At 48.5% G+C, this 14,409-nt stretch overlaps 2 pseudogenes; one reads left to right on the top strand and one right to left on the bottom strand.

Annotated features, from left to right (window-relative positions):
- The first annotated feature begins 1,384 nt into the window (after positions 1–1,384).
- Positions 1,385–2,518, top strand: LOC123815153 (annotated as a pseudogene).
- A 6,168-nt stretch (positions 2,519–8,686) lies between these two features.
- Positions 8,687–13,388, bottom strand: LOC123815146 (annotated as a pseudogene).
- Positions 13,389–14,409: the final 1,021 nt, after the last annotated feature.

Genomic DNA, 14,409 nt, shown 5'->3' with positions numbered 1-14,409 from the left:
GGTTCCATGAAATCCTCTGGCGATAGATCAAGGGGGCGGCAGAAAGCAACCTGGGGAAATCTCTGGGATTGGATAAAAAACAAACTGGAGAAACTTCTTTCCCCTTGGTGGGTACAGGACAGTTAATGTTTAACATTTCAGCACCTGGAGAAGGGCAGCCATTTTTAGTACCTCAAAGAATTGGGACTGACACCTAAGTGACATCATAGGTTGATCCATTTATCCTAATCCTTTCACATTGTTTTACTTTAGCACAGGGGAGAAGGCCTTTTCCAGTTCATTCTGCCTAATTTTATAGGCATCTTTTTTCTAACTGTGCTCTAGAAGTTAATTTAGAAGAATCAAAGGATCCTCTTCTTGGCCACCTTAGTGTCGACGGGACGCTGACTCTCGTGGGGCCTTGGCCTCAGAGACACAGTTTCCATGTTAACTGAGAGAGCTACAGACTTGAACAAACTTCTAGGAAAATCCAGTCTTCACATGCATGTCTCCAGATGGGTCGAATAACACAGATAGAGGACCACTTTACAATTTAGAGAAAAAAATCTTTCCTCTGGCCACTCCACAAGGATCTCAGTCACCCGAGAATACCAGAGCAGGGGCCCATGGGAGCTTCCTGGACACGGCAGGAACCAACCGTGCCCCCTTTCCAAGCACAGGCCCCTCTCCTGAGGTGACCCTTTCCAGGGGCACCTGCCCTTCTCCCTGGGCTCCTGCCAGCCTCTCTGGGATGCTACTGCTGCTCTGGATGACTCTCTGTGCCCGTCTCTGCCACACCAGACTCAGGGTCTGAACAACTGTTGTCATCCCATAGACTATTCAGGGTAAGGAAGGAAGTGTCTTTTCTCTTTCAGAGCTAAAGAGGGTTCAGTCTCTCATTTAACCAGCAAGGATTTTGTTCAGACCTCAGTAAGCAATACAATTAAAAGCCAAAATTAAAGCAGTAAACCCTTATTTACCTTTCCCTGGGTTAGTTCAAGGCTTATCCACCTCTAGGATGTACTAAGAGCATCTCTGATAAAGTCATGGCCTGCTACTTAAAGCAAAGAGGACCAGAATTCCAAGAGAAACTCACCAGATTCACCTGGTGTGAAGTGGGGAGCTGGTGGGGCTCAATGGGCCTTTGTGGGTACCCAGCACAGGGTCTGTGTAGGCAGGGTGGTCCTGGGTGAGCGTCTTTGAAATCTTGCCGGTCACACTAAGTAAATGTCAATGGAAGAAACATCCAGACTCCTCCAGCCGACCACAGCTCCTTTGACCAGGGTCTCTGCTTCCTCTTCTGCCAGGTCTCCCTACAGCTATTGCCAGTCGTGGGCCTCCTCCTCCTTCGGGGTCGTGGGCAGTGCCAATGAGTGCTTTGGAAGGGGAGTCGCCTAGGGTGAGCATGCCCAGTGTCCACCGAGGCTTACTCCGCCGTGGCGTGTCCGCGTCATCTGCCCACTTTGTGTCTTTGTTCTCCTCTAGGGGCTATGGTGGCAGCTATGTGGGCAGCCTGGTCAGGTCCCATGGGTTTCCTGGTGGGCAAGGAGAAGTTGATCATGCAGAACCTTAACAACCGCTTGGCTTCCTGCCTGGAGAAGATGTGCGCCCTAGAGGCGGCCAACAGCGACCTGGAGGTGAAGATCCATGACTGGTACCAGAAGCAGGGGCCCGGCCCATCCATGACTGCAGCCACTACTACAAGACCACTGGGGAGCTGCGGGACCAGATTCCTGGTGCCACCACTGAGAACTCCAAGATTGTCCTGCAGGTCAACAATGCCCATCTGGATGTGATGACTTCCAAACCAAGTCTGAGGTGGACCAGGCCCTGCGCATGAGCCAGGAGGCCGACATCGATGGCCTGTGCAGGGTGCTGGGCGAGCCGACCTGGACATGCAGACTGAAGCCCTGAAGGAAGAGCGGACCCATCTGAAGAGGAACCACAAGGAGGAAATCCGTGTCCTGAGGAGCCAGGTGGGAGGCCAAGTCAGGGTGGAGGTGAATGCTGCCCCTGGCGTGGACTTAGCCAAGATCCTGAGTGACGCGAAAAGCCAGTATGAGGTCACGGCTGAGAAGAACCGGAAGGATACTGAAGCCCAGTTCATCATCCAGACTGAGGAGCTGAACCGGGAGGTCACTGGCCACAGGAAACAACTGCAGACCAGCGAGGCGGTCACCGACCTGCGCCACACCCTCCAGGGTCTGGACATCCAGCGGCAGTCTCAGCTCAGCATGAAAACCGCCCTGGAAGGCTCACTGGCTGAAACAGAGTCCGGCTTTGGAGCCCAGCTGGCACAGATCCAGATCAGCAGTATCAAAGCCCAGCGGAGTGATGTTCGTGCTGACTGACACCCAGCGGCAGAACCTGGAGTACCAGCAGCTCATGGACACCAAGAGGCAAGGTGGATGGAGCAGGAGATCACCACCTACCGCACAGCCTATTTGAGGGCCAAGATGTCTGTTACTACAACCTGCCCCCTACCGGACCACCTGAGTCCAGCAGCCTCTCTGGCTTCCTGCTTCCAGCAGGGGGATAGAGGCTCCTGGGTCTAGGAGTGGGAGAGGCAGGGGACCTTTACCTCTGGCTCCTCCTCTGACCTGTCAATAAAATTGTATAACCCAAAGGGAAAAAAAAGAAAAAGAAACATCCAAACCTGTAGAGAATTTTTATGAGTTTGCTTGAGCCAAACTAACAACATATACCAGGGAGCAAGATCTCAAATGCCACCTAAAAGTTTATTTCATTAGCCAAACAATTACTTCCTCATGCTGGTCACCTCATGTCCTCTAAGTGGCTGCTAAACTCTAGACATCACGGCAACACTCAGGAGAGAAGAGGTAGATAATAGTGGCAGTCACCTTTGTGCCTTCAAACTGCTGCTTCCAGGTCACATGGCCACTCCTAATTGCAAGGAAGGTTTGCGAAGGGAAAGGGGGGGTCAGGATGGGTGTGGGGTCAGCCAGACCACAGTGTCTGCCGCACGCTGGGGAACCAGCATGTGGAAAGTCAGTGTCCAACCTTCTGTCCTGGGCAGGACCTGCCGAGGTGAACAATGGTGTTGAATTCATTCATTTGTTTGTTTGTCTATTTTTTTACCCACCTTCCCCACTCCTCTTCCCTTTGGCTACCACCAGCTTGTTCTCTATATCTACGGGTCAATTTCTGTTTTGTTTCGCTTATTCGTGTGTGTTAGTTTTATAGAGTCTACGTAAAAGAGAACTCGTACAGTATTTGTCTTTCACTGTCTACTTCTTACACTTAGTATAATACCCTCTAGGTCACTTTTAAGTGACTGAGAGATAGCCAACCTATCAGATGCACAGTTCAAAGCACTGGTGGTCAGGATGCTCACAGAATTGGTTGATTTTGGTCACAAATTGGATGAAAAAATGAAGGCTACAATAAGCAAAATGAAGAAAAATGTACAGGGAACCTATAGTGATGGAATGAAAGCTGGGTCTCACATCAATGGAGTGGACCAGAAGGAAGAAAACAACATACAATCAGAAAAGAATGAAGAAATAAGAATTCAAAACAAATGAGGAGAGGCTTAGGAATCTCCAGGACATCTTTAAATGTTCCAACATCCAAATTATAGGGGTACCAGAAGGAGAAGAGGAAGAGCAACAAGTACAAAAGTGATTTGAACCAATAATAAAGGAGAACTTCCCCAATCTGGCAAAGGAAATAGACTTCCAGGAAGTTCAGGAACCTCAGAGAATCCCAAAGAAGTTGGACCCAAGGAGGAACACACCAATGCATATTGTAATTACATTAGCCAAGGTAAAAATGAAGGAGAGAATCGTAGAAGCAGCAAGAGATAAGGAGACAGTAACCTACAAAGGAGTGCCCATCAGACTGTCAGCTGATTTCTTAAAAGAAATCTTAAAGGCAAGAAGGGGCTGGAAAGAAGTATTCCAAGTCATGAAAGACAAGGATCTACATCCAAGATTGCTCTATCCAGCAGAGCTTTCATTTAGAATGGAAGGGCAGATAAAGTGTTTCTCAGATAAGGTCAAGTTAAAGGAGTTCATCATCACCAAGCCCTTATTTTATGAAATGTTAAAGGGACTTATCTAAGAAAAAGAAGATAAAAAAACATGTATAGTAAAATGACAGCAAACTCACAATTATTAACAACCACACCTAAAACAAAAACAAAAACAAACTAAGTAAACAACTGAAACAGGAACAGAACCACAGAAATGGAGATCACATGGAGGATTATCAACAGGGGAGTGGGAGGAGGAGAGAGGGGGAAAGGGTACAGAGAATAAGTAGCATAGATGGTAGGTAGAAAATAGACAGGGGGAGGGCAAGAATAGTATGGGAAATATAGAAGCTAAAGAACTTAGGACACATGGACATGAACTAAAGGGGGGAAATGTGGGTGGGAGAGGGTGTGCAAGGTGGAGGGGAATGAAGAGGGGGTAATGGGACAACTGTAATAGCATAATCAATAAAATATATTTAAAGAATACCCTCTAGGTCCCTCATGTGTCCCAAATGGCAAGATTTCATTTTTTGTGGTGTTAATTTTAGACTGAGTTGACTACCAAGTCAGTGCGGTTTGGTGCCACTGGGTGAATTCTTACTTTCTTTGGCCATATTCAATCCTCAGATGGTTAAACTCCAGTGTCTATAAACCTGGCTGAGGTTTTTATCCGTGCTGTGCACAGAGCTTCCTGTGATGATGGAAATAGTCCGCACCTGTCCAGTCCAACTCCAGCCACGTGAAGCTACTGAGCCCTTGAAATATGCTTAGTGCACCTAAAGAACTTGATTTTCACTTTTACTTAAATGAATTGAAATAACCATTTGTCATGGCTTCTATATTTGTGTAGCTCCAAGGCATCCTGCTACTGATGCACCTGTATGAGTTTGGAGCCATTTCTAGTTATTTGATGAACAGATCCAAGTTTAAAACAGATGACAGATATGCAGTCTTCACAATTCAAACACGTGAATTAAATTTTCTTTTTCTTTTTTGGGTCAGGAGTTTTGAGGGCAAAGGCTTTTGTTTGATCTTGGCAGAATTTTTCTCCCCAAAAGTTGGCTGAATTTTTTGTGGTTTTATGGCCCATTTCCTTGTAATCATAAAATCAATAAGGGAAGACAGAGTTTAGTTGCAATTGCACCTAATATTTAATAAATAAACATATTTATTCATGAATATGAAACATATTTATGAAATATTTCTATTTTTATTTTTTAACAATTTTAAGTATATTTTACTGATTATGCTATTACAGTTTTCCCAATTTGTTTCTCCCCTTTATCCCCTCTCCGCTCTGCACCCCCAGTCCTCCAGTCTCCTCCCCCACCTCTTACTTCATGTCTGTGGGTTGCACACATAAATTCTTTGGCTTCTCTGTTTCCTATACCATTCTTAACCTCTCCCCATCTATTTTATGCCTACCAATTTATGCTTCTTCTTCCCTGTATGTTTCCCTCCCCATTCTTTGCTCCCCCCTCCCCATTGAAAACCCTCCATGTGATCTCCATTTCTCTGGTTCTGTTCCTGTTCTACTTGTTTGCTTAGTTTTACTTTTGTCTTTTATTTTACATTCAGGTGTTTATAGTTATGAGTTTGTTGTCATTTTACTGTTCATATTTTTTATCATCTTCTTTTTCTTAGATAAATCCCTTTACCATTTCATATAATAAGGGTTTGGTGATGATGAATTCCTTGAACTTGGCCTTATCTGGGAAGCACTTTATCTACCCTTCCATTCTAAGTGATAGCTTTGCTGGATACAGTAATCTTGGATGGACGTCCTTGTCTTTCAGGACTTGGAATACCTCTTTCCAGCCCCTTCTTGCCTGTAAAGTTTGAGAGATCAGCTGATAGCCTTGTAGGAACTCCTTTGTAGGTAACTGTCTCCTTTTCTCTTTCTGCTTTTGAGATTCTCTCTTTATCTTTAATCATGGATAACTTAATGATGATGTGCCTTGGTGTGTTCCTCCTTGGGTCCAATTTCTTTGGGACTCTCTGAGCTTCCTGGACTTCCTGGAAGTCTATTTCATTGGCCAGACTGGGAAAGTTTTCCTTCATTATTTGTTCAAAAGAGTTTTCAACTTCTTGCTCTTGTTCTTCTCCTTCTGGCACCCTCTTGATTCAGATGTTGGATGTTTAAAGTTGTCCTGGAGGTTGTAAAGCTGTCTGTGGGGGAAGGGGTCAGAGAGGGAACAATGCCACTCACTTGCTCCTCTCTAGCCCCACTTTCCAATGACCTCTCCTGTGAGACTGGGAGTTTCTCCCACCATGGCAACTCCCACAGTAGATTACAGCCAGCTTTGAGTCTTTAGTTTCCCATTTAGCCATCCCCACCTCACCTGCATGGTCCCCCACCTTGCTATGTGTCCTGTCTGCTCTACTGCCATCTCTCGTCTCTGCCCCTCATACCGGTCTGGGTGAATTTTTCTTTGACTCCTTGGTTGTCAGAGTTCCATGCAGGGGTTTTTTTGGCAGTTCTGGTTGTTTATTGTCTTTAAATTGGTTATTATCCTTTTATTTGTGTGAGGAAGCAAACCATTTCTACCTATGCCTCCATCTTGGCCAGAATTCTTTTTTAACACTTTTTTTGCAAAGATTTTATTTATTTACTTTTAGAGAGAGGGGAAGGGAGGGAGAAAGAGAGGGAGAGAAACAATGTGTGGTTGCCTCTCGTGCACCCCCTACCGGGACCTGGCCCACAACCAAGGCATGTGCCCTGGGCTGGGAATCCAACTGGTGACCCCCTGGTTTGCAGGCCAACACTCAATCCACGGAGCCACAACAGTCAGGGCTAAATAATTTGACTATTTAAAATTGTATTTTTCCATGACCATTTCTCCTCTTTATACCCTCTTCTACTCCCACTCACTCCTTCCCCCCCAAGTCACCACACTGTGGTTCGTGTCTATGAGTTTTTTCTCTTTTTTTTGCTCTATCTCTCCACCTCTCACAAACACTCTGTATCTGTCAGCCTGCTCTTTCTACATGTGTCTGTCTCTATGTTGCTTGTTGGTTTAGTTTGTTCACCGAGTTCCACACGTGAGTGAGATCACACGGTGCTTGTCTTTCTCTGACTGGCTTCTTTCACTGAGCATAATGTTCTCCAGGTCTGTCCATGCTTGCAACTGTTTTTTAAAATACAGGTATACTGAGATATAATTTACCTACAGTAAAATCCATTCTTCTTAGCTGTATTATTCTGAATTTTCACAAACCAACTCATTGTGTAATCACCAAAATAATCCTGATAAAGGAAATTTTCAGCCCCCCCCAAAAAACAACACTTCCTTATGAGACAATTGTTGTCAAGTCATCCATGGTTAATGTGCCATTAGAGTAATGAACACTTTTGATGCTTGAATTGGATTTAGGTCATATGTTCAAATTCCACTTTATTGGATTACCCTGAAGGTTGCAGAGGGCACACTGGTGATGTAGTGATGTGACTGGTCGGGGCAGCCAAGTGCCAGAAAACTGCTGGTGGTGGACAGACGTGATCAGTGTTGACAAGAACACACCAGCCAGACGGGACTGTGTGTGCTCATCGAAGGCTGGTTTGGCAGCATCTTTTACTGCGGAGATGGTATCAGGTACAGTGCTGGCCACATCTACGCATTCATTTTGTGATTAGGTGAGTTAAACACACGTGAGGTACTTAGAACAGTCCCTGGCACTTAGTAAGTTCTACAAGAGTTCTGTTGGTGGAATGGATTACCTAAAGTTCTTGCAACTATTTTACCATAGTTGTATTTTACTTACTGTCCTAGAGACTTGGCACAGTTTCATATGAACATTTTTTGGTCCTGAAGTAAATTCTACTGGTTCAAAGTGGGAGCTTTTCCATTTCCCACAATTACAGTGGCAAATTCAAATAACATCCCCAGGGCAACTGACATCAACATAGAAACTCTTTGGGTTTTCTGTGACCTCAGTAGTGTTATCACAACCTATCACCCAATATTCAAAATAGCCCCTTTTATTAGGTTAGGTTTTTATAATTAAAAGTTGCTTTTGATCCTGTGTCCCAAATGTCCTAGAATTCTTCAACATTGCCCATTGTCCAAGGTGTTTTAATGGCGGCCAGAGTGTCTCCAGACAGCCCTCCCATTTGCAGCGGATCTGGAGGAAGACATGGGGGCTGTCTGTCTGTCTGTCCCATGACAGGCTCTGGCCTGATCTTGAGGGCAAAGCTCCTCACACTCAGAGGGTGAATCGGAGGAGGAGGTGAGTTGAAGTGCCCCCTTTCTGTGAGTGCTGACAGACGTGTGTTCTTCACACTTAGAAGCTCTTTGTCCTGGTGATTTCCTCGGGCTTGGTTCCCAGCACTTTTAAACTGCGTGGGCTGAGGGCTGGAGCTTCTGTATCTGCTAGAACTGGACTGTTTATGATACTTCCTTAAACTCTTTTGTAATTTTATTAACTTGCTAGCAGGACTAGTATGTTTTCAGGATTCCGATGTCCCCAAATCTAATGAGCCATGACCAGACAAGGCAGAGTATCTCCATGCTCCCTGGCTTTTGAATTCTTTCATTTTTCGATTCTGAAGCAGTTTCTCGTGCATGTGGTTCTGCCTCCATTAAAAGCTACTGAGGGAGTGTGTGCGCTTCTTCAGAGAAAGACTGTAAGCTCCACTCTTCCTGTCCACTATGGTAGCCACTAGTCACATGTGGCTATGATCACTTAAAATTAAATGAAAATTTCAGCCCTTTAGTTGTACTGGCCACTAGAGTTTCAGTGGTCAAGGGTCAAACGTGGCTCATGGCTACTCTATTGGGCAGCTCACTAGGGGACGTTTCCACTCACAGGGACTCTCACTGGGCAGCCCTCCCCGGGGGCTCTCTGATGAGCCCATTTTCTTTGCAGACACTTGGACTCTCTGCTAATGCCGGCCTCTGCTTCCAAGGCTGATGATGTTGAAAGGTTGCCTGCTGTGGGTAGGCTTTATTTATAGTTAATTGTTTAAAAGCATAATCAGGTTTTGTTTGGCCACAGAGCAATGGTGAGCATATTTTCACGGCTGCTGTTAAAGGCACAGCTCAGCCTCAGAAATGTGCCGCTGTCAAACCCTCCACATCCGGCCGTGTGTGTTTTGCCTCCTGCCCTTGTGTGTGTGTCTAACTTCTACTCTAACCTTCCTGTGAGCAGTGTTGGGTGTTCCCAAACTGTTCACAAACTCCCTTTTCTTGTTCGGAGTCTAGATCCCACTATTGGCCTCTGGGTGGACATAGGATCCTATTCAGTAATCTCCAGCTCCAAAGAACACCATTTCAAATTCGGGTTCTTTGCAGTGGGTAATTGGGCTCTTCCTAAAAATGTCAGGACATTTCTCATGAGGATGAAAAACAGCCCACAGTTTTAACGCCCTACAGCTGTCCAGTTATAAAGGGAAGGGAAAGAAGTCCTGGGTATTTACCTACCACGTTTCCCTGTGACAACCCCCCACCCTGAAGAGGGCAAGCTAACCCAGTGGTTCAGTTTGTGAGTTAACGCACAGCATTACAGCTGTTCTCTGCTGACAGCACGCTAGATGAATGCTTTTTAAAAAAAGATCTTAATTTATTTATTTTTAGAGAGAGGGGAAGGGAAGAAGAAAGAGAGGGAGAGAAACATCAATGTGTGGTTGCCTCTTGTGCGCCCCCTACTGGAGACCTGGCCTGCAACCCAGGCATGTGCCCTGACTGGGAATCCAACCAGCAACCCTTTGGTCTGCAGGGTAGCACTCAATCCACTGAGCCACACCAGCCAGGGAACCATGTAGGAGGAATTCTTGATCAAACACAAAATCAGGGAGATCTCCTCCTTATCAAACCCTAAATCAGTCTATTGGTTCTGCTTTGTAAGGAGAGGGTGAAATGTTCAGAAGCTCAAGATAACAGTCAAACATTTTTTTTTAAACACCATAAAAAGGCAGCTTTGTTGTCATGATGCCCATGGGGGGCAGATGAGCAGCCTGCCTGACTCCAGCTGCAGCTCTCTGAGGCCCAGGGGCCCAGGGAGCTGAGGCAGCTCTCACTACGAGCACCAGCCCCTGAGGGCTGCCCAGGCCACGCCTGCAGAGTGGGGTGCAGGACACCTCCCCAGTCAGCCCAGCTGGCCGGGCACCCCTCTCACTGGGGCCCAGGCCACTCCCTCAACTTCACGTGGGTCTTGTCACAAAGGCCTTTTGCACTTACTCATGGGCCTTGGCTTCTGGGCCCATCACGTCCAAGTCGGGCCCTCAGAGGGGCAGCCGCACTCCACACGGAATCAGGCCCAGCCCTGGGCTCTGTTATTTCCTCTGCAGTGGACATGGCCCCTCAGCCCTCCAGTCTCGGCTCTCCCTCACTCACAGAGGCGGTAGCTCCCAGGGTGAGACTCAGAAGCCAAGTCAGAGACTCCTTGTCCCCACACCTCAGAGCGCAGGCCAGCAGGAGAGCTGCTTCCCATTCTTCCCATGCTTCCCATCCTTTCCCTTCCTTCCCCTTCCTCCACACCCTCACCCTCCCTCTCTTACTCCCCCCACTCACCTGCTTCCCAGTCTTCACTGGGGGGCTTCACCTTCGTCAGGCTACCTAAAGGAGCTGCCAGCCCCCAGGGCAGGTGCACAAAACAGAAAAACAATTGGCAAGCACAGGACAGGAGAAAACCCACCAAAATCAGGGTTGCCTTTGTCTACAGATCGTGGTGGCTCCCAGCAGGGGAGAGTCTGCTCAGCTCAGAAGCTGGATGTTCTCTGGAGCTGAGGACAATCCTGTTTGCCTCCTTGTCAGGTCAACTTCCCTGTCCCCAAGAACCCACACTGAGAGAGCCCTGGAGGGGTGTGCATGGTGTGTACACCTGCACTGCCTGGGCTCCTGTTGCACACACACGTGCACACAACTGAAGGGGTGCCCCTGCTCCTTAGGGGCTTCTCTCTGGTAACAGAGTCCTGTGCACGCACAGAAAGGCAGGTGTGCACACACCTGTACACACACAGACACACACCAGATTCTAAGGGAGAGTAGGGGGTGGGTGCTTCCTGGCCCGCTGGCCCCCAGCTCACAGAGTCCCTCCTCCCACAGCCAGGCCTTCACGCAGGGCTCCCACAGCTGCTACATCTTCTGCACCTGCGGGAGGTTGTGGCACTTGAATCTCAGGTGCCTCGGCTCCTCCTCCAGCATGGCCATCTCTTGGCCCTCACTTGGCCCAGGCTCTCGCTGCCATGGAGTCCTTGGCGCTGTTGCCACAGGAGTCACGGTAGCGGGGAGAGGAGGCCCGACTCTAGCTGGTGGCGGTTCTCCAGGTGGCGCTTGATCTCCAGCAGCTCCTGGTGTTGCTCCTACTCTTCGTAGGTGAGGCCAGGGTGTTCCCACCCCAGCCCAGCCCCCTCAGCCATCAGGGAGTCCAGGCTGAGGTGGAAGGCCCCCCTTCTCCAGGGCATTCCCTTGCAGGCCAAGGTCGCGCAGGGTCCCCCAGCAGGTCGTGCTCAGAGGTATCCTCAAGGTGGGTGCTCTTGTTGTCCCCCCCACCCCACTCTCCAGCTTCTGGCTGTTGCTCAAACCTAGGCCCACATGGGGGCCCCTTGCTCCTCTTCATTTCCGAGCTGCTGGGCAGGGGTGATTTCAAATCTGAACATGCAGGCCCCCCTCACTCTCTCAGTCCAAGCCATCCAGGAAGCCATCCAGTCACTGTCCTTCCATCTCTTTGCCAGCTGGCTTTCAGGCCGGGCCACCAGCAGGGAGATGTTGGTGTTCTCCCCTGGCTCAGCAAGGCCACGCCCTCCTCCTGGTTCTGGGTGTCCACACTGTGTACCTGGATGATTCCTTCTCTCTCTCTGATCTCGCCTTTGGCTGCAGTGCTGCCAGGATTCACCTCCCAGTGCCAATGCCCAGGTCCTCTACACCGTCTGTGTGGCAGCAAACCATGAGGACCAGCCCATCCAGGTGGCTGGCTTTGCGGCTCCCTCCTCATACTCCTGCTGGTACTCACGGTCCTCCTCCTGCTGGCCGTTCTTACTGAACTCCGCTGGGTCCTAACACTCAGGGCTGAAGGGGGCACTCAGACAGGACCGAGGCTCCAGGGTGACCTTGGTCATGGTGGGTGGTAGTAGCTTGAAGGCGATGTCAGTCTGCCACTGTCCACCGGCCGCAGGCTGTGACAGGAGCTGTCTCCCCAGAGGCGGGGGCAGCACCTCAGCACCTGGATCTCCCGGGACTCCGTGGAGTGAGGGGCCTCCACCGTGTGCTCCTGAGACAGCTTGGGGCGCTCCTTCCCGCTCCCCTGGGGTCTGGCTTTGGGCTGCTCCTTGGTTTCTAGACCAGGATGCACACAGCCCCTCCCATGGCGCCTGCCAGGGAGGGGAGAGGGGGGAATGTGGAAACGTCTTTCACTGGCCCTTGTGTGGGACTTCAAAATGGTTTTTAATCTGAGTTCCTTTTGCTTATTACTTGAGATAATATTACATTAACTATCGGGCATTATAAACTCTGGCTTCTCAGCCCTCTGCTGACGGGTTTGTTTACTTCTTCTCAAACCCCCAAGCTCCGAGCCGCTCTCATTGCAGACAGCAACCACAGTGCGGCTCCTTCACAGTCAGAGTCCCGGCGGGAGAGTCTCTGGGCACAGGGACTGCCCCTCTCCTTTCACCAAGATGATTGACAGTGGACACGTCAAATTCCACCTTCTCTTCCTCATTTGGGGCACTGGTTCTCAACTACAAATATCACAGACTAGAAAGCATGTTTAGTTCCTCATGGCAGAGAGCAAAAACCAAAAATTTCATACAATAGAATACTTTCATCTGCATCCTTGATTTGTAACTTCAGCTTTTCAAAAACTGCTTAAATGACAATAGGACTCATAAAATATTTCTAGTACAAATTTCAAATAATAATAAAATAATGAAAACTAATTGTGTGAATTTAGCTTTGTCTTCTGCAATAACCAGTGTTTCCAGAAAACTACGACTTAGTTGTGTTTTCTGTATCAATATATGACTTGCTTTGATAAAAATGATTACTCCCATTATCTTGAAAATTGTCAACAACATGGATGGTTTGTGCATGCGCAGAAAAGCATGAACCTGGCTGGTCTGAGTGCCGTCCTGTAAGAGGCCTGCTTACAAGGTTGGCCCTGGCTGGCAGCCAGGAACTTGGACTTGGAGAGGGTTCCCATCATTCACAGGACTGGTGAGGATGGCCCTAAACTGTGTGTACAAACGTTATGGTTTATGCTGACAACTCTGGGCGTCTGGAATTCTCATCTGTGTCCAGCAGAGGGCGCCCACGTGACCAACCCCCAAGAAATCCCCTTGGAGCCTTTGCTGAGCTTTCCAGGGTCAGTGCTTCCTGTGTGGCCACAACTCACCGCTGGGGGAGTTCAGTGCGTCCTGTGGCTCCAAGGGGAGAGAGACCCTTGGGAGCTCACGTCGGTTTTCCGGGCTTCACCCCATGTGCCTTTTCCCCTTGCTGACTTCACCCTGTAACCTTTTGCTCTAGTAATCAGAGCTGTGAGTACAACTGTGTGATGGGGCCTGTGAGTCCCAGTGAACCATCTGACCTGGGGTGACCTTGGAGACCCCAACATAGCCCCCTTATGGGAACTGGTACCTTGTAATATTTAAAATCACCAAAATAAACTTCTAGTCGTAATGTATAAACATATCTCATTAGAGTGATCTCCCATAAGTCAATGCAAGAAACTCAGTGAAGAAAGGAAACCTGAAGCTTGGTCAAGGCCGACCTCTGTGTGACAGGTGACAGTGATGTGTGCACTGCAGGGACTGAAAGGCTCTCTGACCCCCTGCTGTGTGTGACAGGTGACGGTGATGTGTGTGCACTGAGGGCACTGGAAGCTCTCTCACCCCTGCTGTGTGGAGTTTGGACAGAGGCGGCCATGCCATGAAACAGCTAAAGCAGATAGGACTTCTGTCTTGGTCTCAAATGTCAGTTACAATGATTTACAAACATCCTAGTGAGCTGTGTTCTAAACCGGGCCTGTGTGGAAACACTGAGATGCATGTGCCTTTGGCCCTGTGGAGACTGGGGATGGACTCCCCTCCGACTGAGACAGAAGGGAGGGAGCTCAGGGTGATCAGACAGACACGGAGTCATGGGGCGAGGCTGCCGCCACAGCCGGTGTGAACAGCTACATAGAGAGTGACCTGTGACGCTCTCTTGCCTGTTACCTGTCACCCTGATCTTCTGATGATTGTTACACCGTGAACAATCTCAGCACATCCTTAGTGACTGATATCCTTCTCCATCCTGTGTGAATTTCAGTGGCAAATTCATGCTCAGTGCAGGTTCATCTGGGACTGCAAGAGTGATGCTTCCCCTCCTCCCAGGTAAGGCTGCAATGTGAACTTGGGCACCCACAATGAGAGAAAGCACATTTCAGGAGGTCTTCTACCAGCTGCCCTCCTATTCAATAAGAAGAAGTGATCGCCATCAGGAATTTTACTTCCTCAGGCC

This window comes from Phyllostomus hastatus, unplaced genomic scaffold, assembly GCF_019186645.2.
Source record: "Phyllostomus hastatus isolate PE091 unplaced genomic scaffold, TTU_PhHast_1.1 phas_contig_101, whole genome shotgun sequence".
Classification (NCBI taxonomy): Eukaryota; Metazoa; Chordata; class Mammalia; order Chiroptera; family Phyllostomidae; genus Phyllostomus; species Phyllostomus hastatus.
This window is presented reverse-complemented; position numbering and strand designations above follow the sequence as displayed.